This window comes from Castor canadensis, chromosome 11, assembly GCF_047511655.1.
Source record: "Castor canadensis chromosome 11, mCasCan1.hap1v2, whole genome shotgun sequence".
In the NCBI taxonomy this organism is placed as follows: Eukaryota; Metazoa; Chordata; class Mammalia; order Rodentia; family Castoridae; genus Castor; species Castor canadensis.
This window is the reverse complement of record NC_133396.1, coordinates 10,699,136-10,716,951: the sequence shown is the minus strand read 5'-3', so window position 1 is coordinate 10,716,951 and position 17,816 is coordinate 10,699,136. Positions and strand designations below refer to the sequence as shown.

The following is a 17,816-nucleotide window of genomic DNA, read 5'->3' as shown; positions in this document are numbered from 1 at the left end:
TCCACCAAAACATATGAGCATTTCTCTCTTGTTTTTTTAAAAATCTTTTCTCATTGTACAACTGTTTACCTGCTTATAGGGCTAATAATATCTGGCAATATTATTGCATTTATTGAAGTGGGTTTTTGGTGTGCAAAATAAAGTATTTCAATAAAATCAGTAATATTGCCTGATGATGTCAAGCAATATAAACAAGAAAACCAAGGCAATTCCTCCCTCTCATCCTTTTTATTGTGTCCTTCCTGATCCTACAAAGGCATCAGTACAGAGAAGAGCTGTTAACTACCTACACTATGCCATGCCTGCTGGTATATGCCTGGGTCCATCTTCTTTTTTATTCATTTATTCATCGTGCATACATTGTTTGGGTCTACCTTGTCCTCCTTTATGAGGCTTTTTTTTTTAATAGGGGAAAGGTGTTCTATTGCATTCTATAACAGGAATCGAGGGAGGGACAGTCTCCATCAGTTGGTCAACTAAGTTTTTGTTTTTAGACTGAATTAAGAGTCTTATACAATTTATGCACTAGTTTTTACTACCAACAAAGAGAACAGTTCTGGGCATCGCTTTTATTTAACTCTGAGCATGCCCTTATTTCTGATATTGGAAGAGAAACAGCACCCAATCCCTTTATTATTATCATTATTAATTTGTTTTTATAGCTCCTGAAAGTGGGACTCCTGAATTAGAGGAGACAGTGAGGAAAACATAGTGTTCTAAGTTACTAGAGCGTAAAACTACTGGGTTTCCATAAATGTGGTAGTCTACAACCCCAGGGCAAGCTATTCAATAAGCTTAACTTGCTAGGAAGGAGGGAAAATATTTAGCCATAAACTGGACTTAACAACTACATGTAACATTTTCAATCTGTTTATGAAATCTATGTGTAAATAAGAAGATGAAAAGTCACTCCAGCATTCACAAAGCTCTAGCTCTTTAGAAGCTCTAGTTACATCACACTCGAGATAAAAGCAGAATATGATACTGCTTAACTGTGCCCATCTTTCTGGGTCCAGCCCTAAATTCTGCACTGGAGCTAAAGACTTACATAGGGAACCTGGGAGAATCCACTTCTGACCAGCCTGAGCTGTCTCACTGCACCTGAAGAATTCTGTTCAATCATTTGCTCAAGCATTTATTTTTCATTCTCCACTTCGGATTTAATCACTCACTTATCTTCCTGCCAAAGTACGTGTGCTAGTAAGACAGGGCAACTGAGCTGGGCAGAACCTGCTATTTCTGCCTCTGTCCAAAGGGTAGTAGGGAGAAAGGGTGATGGCAGTGATTTTATGACTGAATGTGGTAATTGTTTTGAGTTTCTTTTTTCCCTTTCAAGAAAATTCTACAGGCTTGAAAGTTCTAAGATAAAGAAAAAGTCTACCAAAAAACCTGTTTATTCCCTTACAAACCTTCAGTGAGTGAAAACAGATCATTCTTGATATTTGTTGCCTGGGTAAAGCTGCACACATTACTTGAGTAATTGAAGTCAATGAAAACAGACTTTATTTTCCCAGGTACCTTTCCCTTTGTGGCCTGAATTATGAGCCTCATTTAGGTATATTAGTCTTACTTACAGGATGCATGGCCTGTTCATAGGTGTATTTAGGATATTCATTTAATTGATGTTCAAAAGTCCATAGTTATCATTTTGACTTACCAAGATATGTAGTTTCTCTTCAATATTTTATGAATAATTTGCATAATTTTGCTACACCTGTTAGATAGAGCACATGGAAAATAGAAGTGTCATGCATGTTGCTTAGTTCAATTACTAGAAATATTCTTTAGGAAATGTTGTCTATTCTTAGACAGGTAGGTAAGAAAGTTTTCCAGTTTGAGCCTAACAATATTTTGACTTTCTCTGCCATTATATTTTCACATGACTCCTAGCCTTCCCACTTTACAAAAATGACTTTTCTTTCTCCTCCCTCCAAAACTTAAGTTCCTTCCCATGAGATTCTTATCTATGTAAGCATATCTTTCAAACCTGCAGCTGAATCCAGCTTTAACATGGCACCTTTCCAGAAGAATTAAACCAACAGGAAGTATGTCCCCTTTATAGTCTCCTTCAGTTCCTTTTGACTGTCAAAAGAAAAACAGAATTTAAATAAAAAGATGATTTCTTATTTGTTATGTCTTGTCTTCTAAATAGCATAGTCCCCTAACTTTCTGTGGGCTATGATCATAACTTACAAATCATGTATTTGATGACAACCTAGTATCTTCTTTGCACCTAGTAGGCGGGGGAGGCCCTAGTGAACAGCATTCATTTTTGGAGGGAAATAACTTGAAAAATTGGCTTAGAAATGAAATAAAATAAGATTTGTTTGTTGGTAGTGTGTGCTACAAACAAGGTGAAAATTATACAATATTTATTTTGAGCCCTCATTCCCCCTCAGCATCTCACTCTGTCCCGATGTGCACTGACACACACACTCACACACACACACTCACATACATGCACAACTTCTTCTGATGCTTCCATCTCCACTTCATCTGTTCTACTTGTTGCAAGGTCTCTGCTCTTGCTCAGATTGGCTTTCAGCTTCCTGCTATCACCTAGAGACGCTGCTGCACTTGGTTTCATCCTGCACCTCACAATCCTCATCTGCATTGCCGCCTCTCTCTCTTAATAACTGGATAATATAATATTTATGTTGAAGTTGAGAGTCTTGGGTGTATCAATCTATACAAGTGAATATTAACATCTCCTGTACTATGACACCTGGGTGAGAGTTGTCATTTAGGAGAGGTGGGAAGAATGGTTATTTGCATTCTTTAAGCTACTTCTCATTCATAGGGCAGGAAAATGAGCATCACACCAAAAAAGCTTAAAATTTGTCTTGCACTGTAAATGATACCACCCTGAAACATTTTTTGAAAAGCACATTGAGATGAAACATAGCAAACTCATAAAGGTTTTCATCATTTTATTGGTCTTAAATTCCATATAGGATCAAATTAGCATCTTTATAATGTGTTTGCTGCTGTTAATTTGTATATTCAGAATTATGGAATAAACTATTTTACTCCCCCTCCCCCCAGGGATTATGCAAGTAGTGATCCATAGAAACTGTGGAATGTCAAAAAGCAACACTTCAACATTTCTGTAGCCTCTTGATAATATGATATATTGCAACATCAGAATTCAGCTTAATATCTATTATGGCATTCTCTGGAAAACAAATACTTTATGTCATCAGGCAGCAGCTTTTACAGTTGGAAGCAATTAAAATATTTACTAGTCCATTGTATTAGTCAAGGTTCTCTAGAGAACCTTGATAGAGAGATTAGAGGAGGTTTATTAGGAAATGGCTCATGCAATCGTAGGGGCCAAGCTGGCCCATAGGATGCTTTTTGTAGCTGAAAAACCCAGAAAGCCAGTGGTGTAATTCAGTCTGGTTCCAAAGTTGTGAGAGAGGGTGAAGCCAGTAGTCTAGCCTTTAGACTGAGTTCAAAGCCCTGACAACCAGTAGTCCCCTGGTGTAAATGCCGGAGAGCTGGTCGCTCTGATGTCCAAGGGCAGAAGATGGATGCCCCAGGTCCAGAAGAGAGAAGTCCTTCTTTCCTCCACTTTTTGGGTTGATCTGAGTATGAGCTGAAACCTTCACTGGTTTGGAAGATGCCCACCGACATTGGTGAGGGTGGTCTTCTTTACTTTGTAAACAGATTCAAATGCTAAACTCTTCCCAAAACACCCTCAGAAACACCCAGAAATAATCCTTTACAGGTAGATGTCACTTAATCCAGTCAAACTGATACAAAATTAACTTCCACAGCCATCGGTTTGTGATGACTGAAAGGTAGTGAAAAAAAATTCCTCGGAAAGAAAAAAAGAGAGAGGAAAGAAAACCTAAGAAGTGTAAAATAACCTTTCATATGCAAGTATGAGTGCAACACTAGTTTTCAAGGCAGTTGAAAAAAAGTACTACAAACAGGGTGTATTAACACTACAGACATTTATTCTCTGAAAATTCAGGAAGCGGGAGGTCTGAACTGAGATATTGGTAGGGAGACCCTGCTCCTTATGAAGCCTCAAGGGGAGAAAGTCCTCTTGCCTCTTGTATCTTCTGGTAGCCCCAGGCAATCCTTGGCATGCAGTAGCAAGATTGCAATCTCTGCTTCCATTTACATGGCTTTTATCCCTGTATGAGTGGGGGGGGGGGAGAGTGAGTGTGTGGGTGTGTATCTCTGCCCAGTTTCCTTCTTCTTGTAAGGACATCAGTCAGGTTGCACTGAGGCCCATCCTAGTGAATTCATTTTAACTTGACAGCATGTGCAGGCCCTACTCTCAAAAATCAAATTCATGGGTACCAGAAGTCAGAGCTTAAAAATATCTCTTTTGGGGAAGACCCAATTCAATTAACTCATAAATAGTTGCTGATGGCAAAGAAATGAGAGGCTTTATGCTTTCCACTGAAAAAAGTTGAAAAACAGAGAAGTAAAGGATGACTTTGCCTTCATTGTCTTGCTAATACTTCTTTCTAGTCTTGTTCTTTTATGTTTGTCTTTATGGGGTAGTAAAATAATAATAGATAAAAGTATTCTCTATTTACTGCTTGAATCTTTTATCCTTTTAAAGAGGTATGACCAATGGGTCTTTCTTAATTTGCCACAACTAGTGAAATCTGGTTAGGTGTTAGTAAGCCATCTTCATACTAATAATAAACAAAATGGAAGGACATGTTTCACAAAGACAAAAACAAATAAAAATAGGAAATAAAAGGACAATTAACTGTAGATTTATGGAAAGGTGGGAGACATGAAGCATTCTCAAAAACAGTTATTCTCTAAACAGGGAGAAAATTGGGATTTGGGTATTGACCCAAGAGCTCATGACTCAGATTTTCTTCCATAACTTCCTTTGTGCCCAGACAGTCCTGTGTTCTGAAGCTTCCTCTATATTTTTCAGACTTTCCAGCCTAAAGAGAAATAACAATAGTAACATTTGCATTTATTTAAGACTTTGGAATAAATCAAAGTGAAAATAAAAGTAACCTTCCAGGAGCGTCTGTATGGAATAACTGACTCAGGTTTTTGGCCAAGCCTTTTCTTTGGTCCTTATTTTCATGGCAGCAATAGTAATGTTTTTAGGCAGTGGTGGGTGAGGGATGTTGGAAAGGTGAGAACAGGAGCTGAATAATTCTATAAAAGAAAACATGTACATGCTGAGACACTGGTTAGTTTTGCATTTGAAATTTGAGAACATTCAGAAGTTGAAAGAACTTAACTTGGTAACAATTAGAAAAAGTATGAATTATCTATACAGACATATGCTAGACTGAAAAGATGGCCTGGTGAACTATTAGATCAAGTGCAAACACAACAAGGGGATTGGACTCTGAGCACATGATAAAAGCGAGAGCACACAAGGGAGGGGTGAGGATAGGTAAGACACCTAAAAAACTAGCTAGCATTTGTTGCCCTTAATGCAGAGAAACTAAAGCAGATACCTTAAAGCAACTGAGGCCAATAGGAAAAGGGGACCAGGAACTAGAGAAAAGGTGAGATCAAAAAGAATTACCCTAGAAGGTAACACACACGCACAGGAAATCAATGTGAGTCAACTCCCTGTATAGCTATCCTTATCTCAACCAGCAAAAACCCTTGTTCCTTCCTATTATTGCTTATACTCTCTCTACAACAAAATTAGAAATAAGGGCAAAATAGTTTCTGCTGGGTATTGAGGGGGTGGGGGGAGAGGGAGGGGGCGGAGTGGGTGGTAAGGTAGGGGGTGGGGGCAGGGGGGAGTAATGAACAAGCCTTGTATGCACAGATGAATAATAAATAAATAAATAAATTGTTAAAAATTCATTGTACCTTTTTATAAGTCAAAGAGAAAATAATCCAGAGAAATACAGCCATCAGGAAAAGTGGGGGATGCAAAAATATACTTACCTAATGTTTTGTGATTAAAACAAAGTTGAGTTGTAGCTTTGATGAAGCTGAAATTTGTTATACCACTCTGCACTACAGGTTTAAAATAATTTTAGACTGCTACATACACAGAATCACTCTTGAAAGTACACAAGGCATGATTCTAAGCACATGCCATAGTTTACAGTTCCTGGGAAATGTAGGTACAACAGTTCTTCCATCTCTTATCACAGAGATATAGAATTTATCCAGTGAAAGGTAGTATCATTGAGCATTTGTTATAATAGGTTTCATTACGACCAACAAGTTTTAATATGTTGGCTAATACACAATTAGATGTCTAAGAAAACTAAGCTGTCCAGAAAACAAACAAACAAAAAAACAAAAATAAAGTGATTAGATGTATTTTTGGACTAATCTTATCATAGGAGCTTATGAGTAATTTATTTATATAATGGTTTTATTCACAAATAACTCAATTTTTAAGTGTTAGTGTGCAGACCACAGGTTATGTAAAGCTCCTGACCCATACTTCACCTGTTATGTTATTTATCTTGACAGACTAAATCTACAAAATAGACAATAACCAGATCCTCTGTGACAGTCTCCACAGCAACCAGCCTGGGAAGTCCAACCACAACCTGGTCTCAAATAGTCAGAATTTGCTTAATCACCTTCAACTTCCCTAACTTTCATGCCCCCTTCCGGCTCAGAACCAACCAGAGAAAGAAATTATGCATCCCAAACCAAACACATAGGATTCTCTCTTTCTGGTTAGCCCAACTACCCCTTCCTTTGTCAACAATTTCTGATCAGAGCATACCTGAAGAGTTTCCTTTTTCCAACTCTAAAGTTTTCCCACGCTACTGCCTGATTTTGAGTCTCTGCCAAACCAAAGTAATGGTACCTGACTTCTTGCTAGAGCAAGCACTAAATAAATAACTTCTTCTTGTTTTAGTTTGGATGGTCTTTGCTTATTTTCACAGTCTTTATTACGCTCTCTGTACAGAAACAACTAAATGGCAATATTAACCATGCCCAAGTAAGAAAATCATTTGGGGCCACTGAATGTCAAATGGGGCATCAATAATTTTGAAAGACAGAGAAATGGTTAGAGCTGGTTCAGAATTGGGTGGAGAGTCCTTTGAACTACCTCAAATCTCAGATAATTTGACATTTATGTTACTCAGTCCTCTTTGTAGACAGTTCAGTAAAAGTTGCACTTCTATGAGTCTCCTCATTCAGACTAATGTGGCAATATGACATTTATGTGTGGGCAGTTTAACTTGCCTGTATTTCTTTAAGAAGGTCTGTTTTGTCTTTATTAACTGAGCTTTGTGTGGTCTCTTATACCGGATGGTTTCAATTCTAATCCTGCCCATGACTTTTATTCATCATGTGATTTTTGAATACCATATTATCATAATAAAGTCTCATTTAAGCATTGTTATTGTGACCTTAAACATTGTTTACTTAAAGATTGTTATTGTGACCTTTCTACATACCTTATATGGTTGCTTAAAAATGAAAGCAGATAATTTCTGTAAAACAGTTACCAAAGTCCTCATACATAATACTTAATAAGTAATAGCTATTATTATTATTACTATTGCATCAAAATAGGGATTTATGTTTCCAAATGAACAATCTTTTATACATTTTCTGTGACAACACAGTGTTCAGAGCCAAGATTTAGAAATCATTGTTAACTCAATAATTTTTCGGACTTTATTAAATATCAGGTAAGCACTGCTAAAAGAAAATTTATGTAGTAAGTGATGTGAGAATTAACATACTACCTTCATAATTCAGTGTTGGCAACCATCAGCTGTACTATAATTAAGTCTCTCAGAACAACTAGCATGATTTGGTATTAGACAATCAAGAGTGTATTGTGACTTCAGCATTCTCAATGGTGTCTACTGGTTGAGTAGGTTGCACTTGTAACTCAGTTTTCAGATATAAAGTTTACTTTTAGGAGCATAGATAAACCTACATTGAAAGTAAGGTATTTCAGAAATACAGAAAGGTATAACCACCCAAAGAGGGAGCATGTCTTAAGATATGAAAAGTTGTCTTTTCTCTTTTGAAGCCCATCACAGTTAAAGAAATTATCTAACACAGTGAAAGGCTCATTTTGCAGACATGACGTGTTCATGTTTAATTTTTGAATCAAACAAAGGAAAATTCCTGGGCATTTTATGTGCATTTTTGTGACAGTGATCAGAGATAGAGTTCGACATTCAATCTCAGTTGAGACATGACCTCACTGGGGATTTGTTTCTTGACTAAATTACAGGCCTCCTCACCAAGGACAGCATCAATTGCTCTGCCTGTGTGCCCATGTCTCTTCCTTGATGTCGGGAATTTGTACTGGGAGGTCTCTAGAAAACATCTTCGGAACAAATATTATATGGAAATACCATTGTTTTTGTCACAAAGGCCATTTAGTGGTCAAACTGGAAACCAGGAATGGAATGCGTTACCTTGTTAAAATTTTTGAAAAGTGTTTATTTTGTCTAGTAGATTTCAGTAACAATGTGAGCAGAAGATCATGATGGAAAAGGGAGTACCTGGAGCAGGTTTTGTAAATACACATATTCTGTTAGATTCTCAAGGGAAAATGATTAAGCAGAACAGGCCCTCAAAACAATCCTATATCATAGCAAACCAACTTAGTTCCCTACAGTAGCTATTTCTTTCTTGTCTGTGTGTGGTACTTGGGTTTGAACTCATGGCCTTACTTTTGCTATGCAGATACTCTACCACTTGAGCCACTCCACCAGCCCCTACAGAAGCTATTTCAAATATGTTCCATTATCTTTAAATCTCTACACCTGTCTCCTCTACTCACCATTCCTTTCAACTGAAAAGGGAAATAAAATTACATACTTCTTGCTACTTGGCCCACAGATCTGATTGCATCCCCATTCTTTGCTTGGAATCATCACTGACATCCCATCCTCTACTCCCTCTGTTCTTCCACTTCCTTTCCCCCCTTCCCTTCCACCTTCCCTCTGGAATAGGCATCTGATTCTTATAGATTCTGACTCCCAAGTAGCTCTTGAATCTGTTGCTTTTGTTTTACTCTCTGGGGTTAGGAAATACTGGCTTTCCTGATCTCCTTGTCTTTTGTCTGGTCAATCTATTCTCACTTCCAGAACCAGAATCTTTAATGTTAGTTTTAAAATACTTTACCTTCATGATAATCAGATTGTTTTAGCCTTCCAGTAGAAACCTTTTCATACTTTGTTACAATAATCTGATGCTTTAAGAGGAATTTAGAGGGGTTGGGGGTTTAGCTCAGTGGAAGAGCGCTTGCCTGGCAAGTACAAGGCCCTGAGTTCCGTCCCTAGCACCGAAGGAAAAAAAAAAAAAGAGGAATTTAGAATAATCTAATGTTTTAAGATGCTTTACCAGTGGCCGCTCACCACTCCAGCTCCTTCTTGTACTTCTCCCCATCTCAGATCCCAAAATCAAGCCAAGTAAACATGATTAGTTTTCCTTTTAACTCCTATTCAGTGAAGATACAATTTGTTTCCACCAATTCCATTCAGAATGAATATAGGAAGGATGTAAATTGCACCCTTGGAAAAATGCGAGTCAACACATAACTACAATAGAGTGGATTCCCTAGAGAACAAAAACAAACAGATACCTGGTTTTAAAGAAATTAGGAGCCTACCAGGGAGTGAAAAAAGCTAAACATGAAAAAAAAAAACCTTAGTCATTAGTAGAGCTTTAAGTTAAATATTTATAGAATTTCCTCAACGATGATAAGGAGTAAAATGATTATATGAAAACATTTTAAGACTTTAATATAAATAATTTCTTTGCAAAGTCACTCTTAACAAGACTGCTTATTATTTAATCCAGTTCCTATTAACTCCACTTTCTTTTCCCTTCTATTATAAAAAAAATCCTTTAATTATGGCTTAGTGGTACAAAGCAATTGTTCCAAGATACATTTTAGTTTAATGAGAAAGCACACGGGTAATCAGTTTTGACTGATTTATTTCTAGTACTGACACAAAAGAGCATCTTTTCTGACTCACATATTAGAACCTAGAGACTTTCTTTGTAACTTTGTTTACCTACCCCATTCATAGTAGGTTTGAACAAAAATTTTTTGTGGAATCTGGACTGATTCTGGGCTGGTCAAATAACACCTCAATGGTTATGAATTAAAATATATTGCATCTTAAAAGAAACATTCAGGGGAAAGCCAGAACACTGAGCAAACACTAAGACATGACTTATAATGTATGTTGAGCCAGAAATGGCTCAAGCCAGCTCACAAGAGTCACTTATTCACATCTCTTACTTACTATACCCTGAGACCTCACATTGGTAATTTGAAATCAGTCATGTTGGCAATGTTTACAACTATAGAGATTGGCGGTGTAGCTCATAGGTAGAGTGCCTGGCTAGAATGCTCAAGGCCCTGGGTTAGATGCCTAGTATTGAGGGAAAAGTTACAAGGACTCCACTGTTTATTAATAAGTTGACTATATGTCAAAAAGTCCTGGTTGTCATTTGTCCTGGTGACTGAGGATTATAACCTTGGTCCCTACCCTTGTCACTAGCCAAAGTGACAGATCATATAATCACTATGCATGTTGGGAACAGCAAGAGAATGGAGAATTTTTTACTGGAAGAAGTGAAGATTGAGTTAGAAGGTAAAGAAGCAAACACAAGGTACTGTGTCTCTATTTATCTGAAGAACTGGCTGATGGAAGTAGTAGTAAGGTTTGTTTTGCAGGGCTTCAGGGGACAGGAAAAATCTTGTGAAAGTTACACAGAGGCACTTTTTTTTTTTTTTAATCTGAGTTTAAGGAAGGACTTCCTCTTTGGTTATGTGGAGTCATCATAAAATAGTATCAGAACGCACTGGGATCAGTGAGGTCCTGGTTGGTGAAAGTGATCCAGCAGAGACTGAGAACCACTTTGAGGTGACATTGTATAGGGGCTCAGGCAATAAATTCTTGCTGTATTGATTCCTTTCCAATGAGTCACGTTATGAGTTGGATATTCTCACGATATTTTAAGTCAGTCATTTTGACAGTTCTCAGAGGGTCTTTGTGTGGCAATGTGTGCGTTTGGGAGTAAGGTATAGCAATCAGCTGAAAAAAAATGAATTCAAATTTAGAAAACCAATGATCCAAACAGAAACTTCTATGATGCTTCACTGTTCAGTTCTAAAATTAAATGACTGTCACTAATTTAACAGGAACTGAATGCTAACCAGTAGATGTATTTATGATTTCAGATTTTGAAATCTATTAGAATATTCCACTTCACTTCAGCACAGTTTTGTCAAAGAAAGGAAAGCATATCAGGAAGGTTCAAGTTACTTTACAATCTTAAGTAGTGGGGGAGACTTTCAGAAGAAACACACTGTTTACTAGAGAGGACTTCAAACACATCTTCTGTATCCTATGGTAGCCAGGCAGATGGAATAACAGGAAGTGCTCATGCTGGCAAAAATGGCACCCGTGCAGTTTGTTTAGGTCACTTGGAATGTCAGGTTTCCGCAGGGACTGAGGTTGTACAGAACAACTTAAAAAGTGTCATTGAATATGAAAATCACATTAAAACTAAAATTTCGGTCCCATTACCCAGTGCATAGTACTGCATAAAAGTTAGGTGGTTTTTATTCACTATTTAAAATTACTGAATTAGTCCATATGATTATCAGAATATACCTATTTCATTCAGTTTGTGCATTTTTCTCCAAAATCAATACATTTCATTTGTACACCTTTAATCTTTTGTGTGTGTGTTGCTGGGATTTGAACTCAGGGGCACTCTACCTCTTGAGCCATGCCTTCAGCCCTCTAAGTTCTGATTATTTTTTGAAATAGGGTCTCACTTTTTGCCCAGGCCAGCTGGGATGACAAGCATGTGCAACCACACCCAACTTTTTTCTATTGAGAAAGGGTCTCACAAACTTTTTTGTCCATGCTGGCCTAGAACCTGGATCCTCCTGATTTCAGTCTCCTGCAGCTTGGGATGACAGGCCTGTGCCATTGTGCCCAGTCTTGCGGACTTTTTACCCACACTGTCTTCAAATCATGACCTCCTAATCTCAGCCTTCCAAGTAGCTAGGATAATAGGTGGGAGACATAGGGGCCAGGCTGGTACACATTTAGTGTTATTCAATACTTCTCCGCTTATTTCTTGTCATGTAAATTCCTTAAGTGTTTTCAATTTTCTGCTTGTCTTTTCACTATTCAGAAAATTTTACTCTCATCCACCAACTTCTCTCTTCATATTCTTCCAATCAGATTTATCACACAAATATTTAGATGACATTTATTTTTATGTGCTTCTGTTTAAGTGGTTTGAAAATATGAATCCATTTACTTCTGCTAAGAGCTATGGGAAATAGGTATTTGTATTATCTTCCTTTGAAGATTAGGGGATTGGAGCACAGAGTGGTTAAGTAAAGTAGCTAGTGACAGGATTCTGGATGATGTAGTGATATATGATCTCAACTCTTAATGTTACCTCTACCTCTTAAGAAAACATGAGACAATTTAGTCACATAACAATCTTAACATGATTCTCAGAAAAACAAACAAACAAACAATTGTTTCCACTACTCCTTCCATGAAAATTGTGCTTTCTTTACGAGTTTCCTCTGAAATTCAGCTTCTATTGTGAACATATCTTTTCATGAGTTTGGCTCTAGTAAAGGCAAACATTACTTCCCTTGATACACATTTTGTAATGTACATCTTCACTTTAAAGAATTTACTTATTGTATTTTATAAAAGAAATGACATTTATGTCTATTTTTCAATCATTATTCTTTAATAGATTCTACAAACCTACAGTAAAACTCACCTACTTGGTCCTTTGATCCTAGGATGGGATTCATCAGAGGATGTGTGGCAGTGTCTGGTTACATGTTTAGCTGTCACAGCTGGAGAGTTGGGGTTACACTGGCATCCACTGGGAAGAGTTTAGAGGTGCTGTTCAATGTTCTGTAGGCAAAGGACACGTTCAAACAACAAGAATTATCAATTTCAAGGTTGAGAAGTCTAGGTCTAAGTTCTTTGGTGTATTTAAAATGATTCTGTTGAGAGAAATTTAGCCACTCCTTCAGTGGTGCTACAAAAGATATACAAAAAAACATTATATTTCTGTTTTTATATATCAGTTGACTATGTTGCATAGATTCAGTTTATGTATCTTATGTTCCATTTTTCTCTATGCAGTTTATATAGGACTCAGTCTTACAACCCAATCTTTAACACTAATGTCACTTTTAAGGTAAATGGTTACAAATTAGACTTCTTTAATATTGCATTATTCACCCAGTTATACATTTTTTCCCCACAAAATAGGTACTGAACATTAACTGTCCATCAAGCAATGTTCTAGGTGAACAAACAATTTAGTAGTAGGATGTGATTAATTTGTGGATTAATGTTAGGATTATTTTAATTAAGGTTTACTAAAAAGTTATGAAATTTTTATCTCCTATGGTTTATGTTGTTTGATATAATTATAAAAGCAATCAGTGCTTGTTTAAGAAGAAATTAAAGTATTTTATATAACAGAAAAGTAAGGAAAATGGTAGAAACAGTTGAATTATTAATTTTTCACGCAACTATTCTTTTTACAAAAAGAATCCAGCGATTGCTCCAAAAATATTGTTCCATTCTCCTCCCATAATTTTACAGTGAAACTCTGGGACCAAATAGGACATATTCTTCATATTTAGCAAAAGTACTTATTTTTAATAGAAATGACAGAGAAGAATAATTGCAAGATATTTGCTTAGTTAAGGAACAAGCTGTCACATCTTATGTAACAAATCATGACATCTCTCAGACTAAAGCAAAACAAACAGCTTTTTCTCTGAAAACCATACCCCTCTGATCCTCCCATCCCTCCCACCCATTCTCACCCTTTCCTGCTGCATTCCACAGCCTAGCTCCCATGTATGCATGCCCTTTCATGCTTAGTTATTCTCACTTTTTCCTCCTCTCCAACATTCTTCAACACTCTCTGATGATAACTTTCATCAAGGTCACTAAATCCAATGTTCTTAGTCCTCACCTTGAGCTACCATTTGTACCTGACACCTATGGTCACTCCGTTTCTCCTGCCGTATCTCATGGTTTTGTCAGTATTTTTTGTTGGATCTCCCTTATCTTCTGTCAGTCTTTTTGTTGGATCCTCCTCATCTTCCCAGTCCCATACTGGGTTGCCCAAGGCCTTAGTCATTGGAACCCTTCTTTTTTCTAACTACTCTGATTTCTCGTGAGGTCTCATACATGCTCATGGCATCAAATACCATGTACGTACTCATAACTTCCAATCTTACACTTTCTTTTTGGATCTCTCTCTCAAACTCCTGAACAGTGTGTCTTCTACTCGACATCATCATTTGATTGAGGAGCACGAAATTTACCACAATGAAAATCAACTTTCTAATCTAAACTCCAAAATTCCTTTATCTAGTTATATCATCTCAGTAAAAGGCAGTGACATTCATGCCACTTTCCTAAAATATCAGCAATTCCATAACCAATTTATTCCAAATTATAAGCCTTCTTAAAAATGAAAACTGGACATTAATAAGAAAGTTACTCCCTTTCTTCTCTCAAACTTAAAGGAAGGAAACAAACAAACCACAAAACGACACCAGCTTCTCAGAGAACATCTAAACTTTGTCCTTGGAATCACTACCAAGGTTGTCAATGATCTTTCTAGGGGCGCACACTTCCTTGCAACACAAGAGAAATGATGTTAGGCAAGAATCTGTTTGCCTTTGGTGTAGAATTACATAGTCAGGCAAGGTGTGTGTTTGCATAGAAAAATCTTTTAAAGCAACAAGAATAAAGCATCTAGACTCAAGAAGAGCACACTTGGATGAAATTGGATAAGCCCTGGGGGTGTTAACAAGAGAAGATCCAAACTTCTGGGTCATTAGAAAAGTTTAGGAGCTATTTGTGGCCAGTTTATATTTGAAGGGATTCTTTTTATTTAAAAATCTCATAGAGGTGTGCTCAAAAGACAAAGATGTTAATGGGAATGGAGAAAGGCTATTTTTCCTTGCTTCTTGTTTTCTGTCAGCCACCATTGGCAAGCTTATCTACCATGAGTAGGCATGGGAACCAATTAAAGAAAGTGTCAATTCACTAGAGAGAAGCTGAGAACTCAGTGCTCTTTGTCTGTGGTGAATGTGTCCGGAAAGGCAAAGAAGAGCAAGATTTTCCTGTGCGTTTTCTCATCTCCATGGCGGTAGGTGCTGACAGCTGTAAAGAATTGACTGGAGGGGTGAAGAGAAAAGAGCCCTGAGATGTGTCTGTGACAGTGTCCTTATGAGATGAGAAGGACACAGGGTTTTCACCTGAACTTCATTATCTGTACCTAAGGTAAGACCATGCAGTAGATTGCAAATGATCCAAGCCAGAACTAATTGCTTGCCTGCTCTCTTAAAGCTCCTTCTTTTTGTGTGAATACTTCTAATAAGCACTTTATCATGCTTCCTGGGCTTGGCTGTCATGCCTTATTGCTGCTCAGTCCATAGCTGGGAATAGTTTTTCTCTCTCATATCATCTCTGGGGAGTGCTGAACCAAACGGATTAAGAATGCAAGTGCCATTTATAGATCTGTTAAGGGAAGTAACATTCAGAGGAGACTAAAAGGATGATGACTTAGCCAGCTGAACATTACTTATTGACGTGAGACGATGTGGAAGAGGTGAATCTTTAATTTCCTGTGGAAATAGGCATGCATAACAATGTCTTGTTGTGTGTCTCTGTCTCTGTTGCAAAGTAACAATAAAGGGACATTAAAAATTTAAAAATGATAAAATATATAGCTGTTGATTTGGAATATATTTCATCTTCACAACGAAAATATACATAGAAATATTGTAAAGATATTTTATAAAAGCAATTGCTGACAGGTAACTTTAAGAAGTAACAATCCCTCTTCCCCCAAGAACCGAAGTCTGATTAGATATAAAAGCACTAGGCTTTATAATTTTTATGTTTTTTCTTTTGCTCATTGTTTTCTTTCAATTTGTAATCCTTACCGTTGCTATAGAGTCAATAACACTTGGTCTATTCCGTGCCTGCGGGTTTCCCTAATAGAAGAGGCACAGGTAGACAAAATGCAGTTTGTCTGTAGGAAATACTAAGATTTATAAATGTGTGGCCATAGGTATAAGCATATTACCTTATTTATGAAGAACTTTACATCTTTTCCCTTTAAAAACTGCATTTCTCCCTTCTTTGATTTCCCATAAGCTTTAGAATAACCTTACAACTCAAAGGAAGGTCGGAGCAACATCCCACAGGTTTTGACAATCCACAAACTGGAAGGTTGAACCTGAATAGGCTACTTCTTTTAGTAGTATCAATCTCTTAGATATTACTTAATCTCCTTTGATAAGGTTCCTGGCACATAGAGAACACAAACTAAATGGCGACAGTTTTTATTAACTCCACTTTAGACAGGAGGGAAACTGATATAAAAAGTGAAAGTGGATTAATAGCTAAGCTCAGAGTAATATCCCAAATGGCACAATTCCAAGGAGCGTGTTTGGTTCTCAGGTTTAAGAAAATGCATGCCAACTGCAATCTTGTAATGAGAAAGGTAGAATAAAATTGCAATGTCAAAGGTTGTTCTGGTAATTTTATATCAACCCTCCTGCTCTGTCATGGTTTTCTAACTGGTGATTTTCAACTTTCTGCTTTAGACATTCACATTATACCCCTGACCTCAACCCTCTGATGAGTCCACGCTCTGTGGCCAGTGATGCAGCTGAGGTCAGGGAAGGTATGTTGGGATGGGCTGGCACAAGGGATAGGAGGGGCAAGAAGATTTAGGGCCAAGGACATTCTGTTACGTGTATATAGTGTAATAAAGACAAATCATTTCACCTTTTGATCTTTTAGATATGGCCACAGAAAACATCTGCTTTTAAATGGTTCTGCCCAGTGTCTTTGTCTATCACTGTCACAGTGGCTGCTTCAAATCAGTCCTGGTAGAGGTTCCTGTTTGAGTCAAGTGCTTAAGCTTCAGGTGAAAGCTAGAAACACTGATGGGATACCTGCTATTTTTCAACACTACCAAATTTAATTTTCATAGTCACCCTTTTTACAAGGTAGAGGGAAGAAAGAAGTAAAATAACTGGTCTCACTTTGCTTAGGTAAAGATTCAAACAGAAATCAGTCTCTCTCCTAAAATCACATTCAGAAGATTAAAGCAGAGGCATTATTTGGTTTACAAAATAATAAAGAGTATATCTAGGATGACAAGTTATGATTAGAGCCAGATAAGGTGTCATAAGCATAGATATCCCAAACCTGAATTTGGTTCACCTCCAAAGGCCACAGATCCAGCATCACAATGGATCAGGGGAACCCTGGACCCCAATAGTAACTGGCCCAGAAACACAGGTTGACCTTGGACACTGTCGTGTACTACTATGCTGGGTGTTCCTTAAGGTTTTCTCTGAAAATCTGTGATCTAGTCTGAATTAGTTTGTTGGAGTTATTGATGTTGTTGGTTTTAGTACAAGCCACATGCAGAGTTATAAAATGGAAAAAAAAAAAACCTAAAGAGTCAGTGCAATTAGTGAAGGTATAGAAAGCATCAAACAATGCCATGACAAATATGGCTCATAATTATTTAAAAATATTAGAAGATTTTGGGAGTCAGGTGTGGTGGCTCACACCTATAATCTCAACCACTAGGAAGCAGAGATAGGAGAATCATGGTTCAAGGCTAGTCTGGGCAAAAAAGTTGGGAATAACTCATCTCCAAGAACAAACTGGCTTGATGGTGTGGCACGGTAATCCCAGATACACGCAAACTATAGGTAGCAGGACTGTGTCTGAGGCCAGGCCTGGGGAGAAGCTGGAGACCTACCTAAAGGCAAAAAGGATTGGAACTGTGGCTCAAGTGATAGA

At 37.4% G+C, this 17,816-nt stretch overlaps 1 protein-coding gene across 5 annotated transcripts in view; it reads left to right on the top strand.

Annotated features, from left to right (window-relative positions):
* Nucleotides 1–17,816, top strand: part of Kcnj16 (potassium inwardly rectifying channel subfamily J member 16) — a 208,702-nt gene that overhangs the window by 167,215 nt on the left and 23,671 nt on the right. Inside the window, exon 1 of one of the 5 annotated variants that reach the window (XM_074045253.1) lies at nt 14,678–15,269. The exons of the other annotated variants lie outside the window; for them this stretch is intronic. The gene's annotated coding sequence lies outside the window, so the exon portion shown is untranslated. Of the gene's footprint in view, nt 1–14,677; nt 15,270–17,816 lie in introns of those variants that run through there. 5 annotated transcript variants of the gene reach the window in all.